Source organism: Ipomoea triloba, chromosome 4 (assembly GCF_003576645.1).
Source record: "Ipomoea triloba cultivar NCNSP0323 chromosome 4, ASM357664v1".
Lineage (NCBI taxonomy): Eukaryota > Viridiplantae > Streptophyta > Magnoliopsida > Solanales > Convolvulaceae > Ipomoea > Ipomoea triloba.
In genome coordinates this window covers 10,340,984-10,346,884 of record NC_044919.1, presented here as the reverse complement: position 1 = coordinate 10,346,884, position 5,901 = coordinate 10,340,984, and the positions used below count along the sequence as shown (strand labels likewise).

The window sequence follows — 5,901 nt, the reverse complement described above, 5'->3', positions numbered from 1 at the left end:
CCTAGTAAAAGGTGAGAAATGACTTAATTGGTAATATATGTACAGTAATTTGTCTAATTATTAACTTATTTACCATATATAAAAACAATCTATTAATTACCATATGAATACTAATAATTGTATAGTAATATGAATAATTATTAGCGTAATTAGAATAATAATTATTAGTATACTAATCTGACCATTATTAGATTTACTATAATTAATTTCTCAATTAGCAAAATAATAATTTCTTAATTTTATTAAAATTTATTCAACTAATTCTTTAATTTCATAAAATAGTAATAATTGTATAGTATTATGAATAATTATTAGCTTAATTTGAATAATAATTGTTAGTGTAATAATATGACTATTATTAGTTTTACTACAATTAATTCATTAATTTTAGCAAAATAATAATTCCTTAATTATACTAAACTCTATTTAATTAATTACTTAATTTTGAAAAATTGAAATATCTGTATAGAATAATAATTATTAGTGTATATGAAGTCTGGACAATTATTACAATTAGTTTCTTAATTCTTTAATTTTTAATTATAATAATAATTATACTTGTAAATAAAATTAATTAATTATTTGTATGTATCTTTTTATTTTTATAAATTTATTAATTAATTGTATGAATTTTTTAATTTAATTTATTCTAAATTTAATTAATTGTATGAATTTTTTAATTTAATTTATTCTAAATTCAATTAATTGTATGAATTTTTTAATTTAATTTATTCTAAATTCATTTGACAAACATGATTTTTTAATTTAATTTATTCTAAATTCATTTGACAAACATGAATGTCGGAGAAGGAGTCTATGCGGTGTTCACGGTTCATTAAGTCTTTAATTTTAAAGTGTTTTGTGTATGCAAAGTTACATTTTTTTATTTTTTTTTTTACTTCAACATGTGACACACTGACACGTGATTGTCTCGAATGATAAATAAATTTTCAAAGATTTTAAAAAATAAAAAAGGATTTAGATTTTAAAAGTTAATTTTTCAATATATAAAACACATGAATGTAATTAATCTTGAAATCTTAACTGGTTGATGAGCGAAAAACAATCTATCTGACTAAATTCGTAAAAAAGAAAAAAAGAAAGAAAAAAAAAAAGAAGAAGAAATGTATGTATGTGGTTTTGGTGAAGAGGATGCTTGGTTGGAGAAGAAATGTATGCAACAAAACATACTTCTCGAGAACGGCGATCGAGCTTTCTTNTAATCTTGAAATCTTAACTGGTTGATGAGCGAAAAACAATCTATCTGACTAAATTCGTAAAAAAGAAAAAAAGAAAGAAAAAAAAAAAGAAGAAGAAATGTATGTATGTGGTTTTGGTGAAGAGGATGCTTGGTTGGAGAAGAAATGTATGCAACAAAACATACTTCTCGAGAACGTGGAGAAGAAATGTATGCAACAAAACATACTTCTCGAGAACGGCGATCGAGCTTTCTTCTTCTTCTTTGATGTAATCGAGAACGGCGATCGAGCTTTCTTCTTCTTCTTTGATGTAATGGCAACCGTGTAGCGAGCTTTCTTCTTCTTCTTTGATGTAATGGCAACCGTGTAGCGATGAGATCATATCTGGAACGACGGCGTGAGAGCAAATCTAGTTTCTTCTTCTTCCTCGATGGTGGAACGATTGCGCTTCCGGGCTCTCTTCTTCATTGTGTTTTTATGTGGTGAGATCAGATCTGGAAGGTGAGAGATAGAGGAGAGAAACAAAAGATAGGGAGACTGAGATGTGTTTTAAGTTTGTTTTAGTGGCTTATTAGAATATAATATTTGTGAGACAAGAAAGGGAGAGTATGGTGATATATATAGCACAAATGGTAAAGCAAAAGGTTATAAAAGGAAAGTGTAATTAATTTTAATTTTAAATGATTTTTTAATCCAAATATTTGATATTACAAAAATGCCCCTGAGAGTTTGGGAGAGAAAAATGTTCCAGGCACTTCTGTTATTATATAGATATAGATATAGATATAGATATAGATAAATTTAATAGTATAAAAAATTGAATTAAAAATCATTTTAGTCAAGTCTCGTTAACCAAACCAGACACATAAAATGCGCAAAGTTTACAGTGGACCGCGATCCACAAAGCATTGTGGTCCAAGCGACAAAACGACATCGTTTTGATTAATAAAAACAGACGGATGAAACGGCCTCCGTTCCACGCAACTGCAGTTTCCTTTCAACACAACTGCAGTTCCAGACGGATTAAACGGCCTCTGTTTCGCGCAACTGCAGTTCCCTTTCAACAAAACCGTAGTATCAATCTAAGAAAATTATAGTATCATTTGAGATGAACTGTAGTGTAAGTTACGGAGATTTACGGGAACCGTTTCTCTCACTTATTAAAATCACGTTATTTTGTGACCATGATCCACAATACAATGTGAACTACGATATACAATATAACGACGGCATTAAATGAGACAGATGGAGTACTACATTTGAATGAGAACATAAATTAGGAAATCTTAAATAATAATAAGAAAAGAAAAACTGAAGAACGTGAATGACATGACAATATTAGAGCGCGTGTGGAATCAAAGCGCGGACAAATTAGTGATGTCATCCGAAAGAAATTAGTTTCGGGGGCTTGACGTCGCCTCAGTTGGCGCGTGTAAGCAACCGCCCAATCGCGAATGGGGAAGTAAATGCTAAGGTCATTTCAGTTCAGGTGCACTCTGCTGTGAAACTTTGCGCCAGGAAAAAATAAAAATAAAAATAAAAAAATGGATGGCTGAGATTTATTTCCGGAATGAACGAAGCAGATCCACTGCCGTCTGTCATCATAATACTCTGTACTATATTGGCAGACAAGTTGTACTATAAGCTCAAGTTTAATGTGCACCTTGGTTTTTGTTGTCCTGGTAATTTGTGATATTTTTTTATTTTAAAACTTTTAAATAATCTGATATGTTACGTAGAATTTCAAATCTTCCTAAATTTTATTTTTTGATGTGATAGGGTATTAATAAGTTACTATTTTTAGGGTTCAATACAAGCGTTTACATCAAGATTTTGTGTATGGAGTAAAAGTTGAGAATAGAAAATAAGAGTACATATAGTATTTTTCAATTTGCACTAAATAAATTATACTATTATATACTCCGTAAATAAATAAGAAATGTACAAATATATAGGTCACTGGACTATTTGGGGCATAACAATTAAACCATCGAACTCAAATAAGTTCTACAATCATCCACGAACCTGACAAAAAAGAGCAATTGACATTTTTAGCATGTTAACAACAGGTTTCAGCGGATTAGGATGCCACGTGTTTACTTTATTTTATATTTTATTATTATTATTATCCTACTTGGATTACACTAAGTTTGAAGCCTTCATTCGAACATCTCTCTCCGGCTCATCAGCTTCGATTTTCTCTTGAAAACTCTTCACTAAATTGGTAATTTCTTCTCTATTTTACTATTTTTTCTCTCTTTTGTGATTCTTTGCGCTATTTTTGAACACTTACAGGTTCGCAGATAACTCTATTTTCTCTTTCACTACTTTTGGAAACACTTACAGTTTTCTTGTTACTCAATTATATTCTTGTTCTTCTGGGTTCAGGCACCAAAGTAGAAAAATGGTGGGTTTTGGAAAACAATAGCCCTCCGGAGAAGTTGAACGGTAGGTAGTGGAAAGCTCGCTATATTCCCTACTGCTGAGGTATGAATTTCTAAAGAATTTACCAATTTACCATAGGGTTGCCAAGAAAAAATCGAATATGAGCCGTAAAGAATGTTCGAATGAAGAGAGAAAGTTGCAGACTCGAAGAATCCGAGTTTAGCGTAGAGTTTCTATCGAAGGAGAGAACTGCTACGCAAATAAAGGAGAAGAAATATGGTTTGGTTTTGGTCAAAAGATCAAAATGCTTACGATATATAATAATAAAATAACCATGTGACATCCTAATTAGTGAAAACATGTTGTTAACTTGTTAAAAATGTAATTTCCTGTTTTTTGCCGGGTTCGTGGATGATTGTAGAGCTTTTTTGCGTTCGATGACTTAATTGCTATGCCCCAAATAATCCCGTAGCGTATTTGTACATTTTCCCCATAAAAATTAAACAAATAAAAAACTTTAAATAAACTCCTAAATTGATTTAATGATACTATTAAACACTCTAATTAAACAAATAAATAAATACTTTAAACCGAAAAACATGTAATTGATGAGTTCAAATAATAGGTTATTAATGTGTTACTATTTATATGATTTGAATAGTAATTTCTTGTGCGACCAAAAAACCATATAAAGGGTGCAATTTAAATCTTGACCCCATGAGATGAAGTGCCAACAACATTTAAAAGGATGAGATTCCTCAAGTCGTCCAGCATTGGGTATACCGTGGAACATGGTCCACAATGCATTATGGACCATGGATCATGGCTGATACTGTAGTTGTGTTGAACTGATACTGCAGTTGTGTTGAATGGATACTGCAATAGTTGTGTTGAAAGAGAACTGCAGTTGCGCAGAACAGAGGTCGTGTCATCCGTCTGGAACTGCAATTGTGTTGAACTGATACTACAGTTGTGTTGAACAGATACTGCAGTTGTATTGAAAGGATATTGCAGTTCTGTTGAACGAATGAACGGTCTCTGTTCCGCGCAACTGCAGTTTCCTTTCAACACAACTGCAATATCTTTTGAACACAACTGCACTATCCGTTTAACACAACTGTAGTATCAACCATGATCATAGTCCACTGATAGGGATAAAATCCGGTCTCCGTATCCCGATCTCTCGCTCTAAATAAGGACTCAGCCGGACCCTTAGATTCTATTCCCGGTCTGCCGAGCCCGGTACTCCACACTCCGGGCTGCCGCAGCTACCCTGGCAGGATTCGAAGTAGGGGTCTCACATCCACTTATCGTAAGCTCATTGGACCAATAACGTGACCGGTGCATGTCCGCCACGCGTCCTACATGCGACCAGACCGGGATAGGCCTGGCTGAATCCACTATAAAAGGCGCGTTTAATGTAGACAGTAAGGGGGACTTTTTTGGCTATTTCTCCTAGAACAGTAGCTAAAGTGACCGGGAACCCCTGACCCACTGTCACGAAGCTCGGTCACACCTAGAGTATTCTACCTTGTACTCTACCATATATTAATACAAATATTCTGTTCTGTATTAGACTGTATCATTTTGGCGCCGTCCGTGGGGACCGATGTAACAAGCCGAGTTCCGTTCTACCCAACTTCGATCTCCAATCATGTACCCATATATGGATTATTTTGCCGCTGCGGATCCAGAGCAGGAGGCACCTTCCGATCTACGTTCCCGCCTTAGCTCTAGAGGCGACCCGAGCAATACCGTATATCCGCCGGCGGCTGATCCTGTCAACATGATTCACCCTCCCCAGGCATTCCCTATACCGGTCGGACCAATACCGTACCAGTACCCACCATACCCGCTTGATCCGACCGCTCATTGGTGGACCACTTCCCCTCGTTTCTATCCGACACCTTATGCCCCTCCTTTCCCGTTCCAGCCAGCGCCGACCACTCAGCCGCACGCTCAGCCGCTGGCCCCTCATCCGGATACTACGACGATCGAGGCTGCAGCCACCCACTCGCCCGCTAGGAGGGCGCAGTCTGAGAGGCGACCGATCTCCTCTAGATTGCAAGAACCGACATCAGCGCGTCGACCTGCTCTGTCGCGTTTGAGCGCCTCAAGTTCCAGGCCACCTCCAGCCCGGGAAGAGGCGCCGAGAGTCAGTGTTCTGGACCGAATCGACCCGCCGATGGGGAGAGGGCATCGACCATTACACGTCCCAACCGCGATCGAAACTGATTCGAGCGAAGCAAGTTCTTCGGATTCTCGTAACCATAGACGCCGTAAACCAACCCGTCCGTCTGGTCTTTCGCGTGGAATG

The 5,901-nt window shown here is 35.9% G+C and overlaps 1 long non-coding RNA gene across 1 annotated transcript; it reads left to right on the top strand.

Annotated features, from left to right (window-relative positions):
- The first annotated feature begins 3,355 nt into the window (after positions 1–3,355).
- LOC116014865 lies at positions 3,356–4,022 on the top strand. Its single transcript, XR_004097500.1, has 2 exons — positions 3,356–3,423; positions 3,588–4,022. It is a non-coding gene; the product is annotated as an uncharacterized LOC116014865 (long non-coding RNA).
- Positions 4,023–5,901: the final 1,879 nt, after the last annotated feature.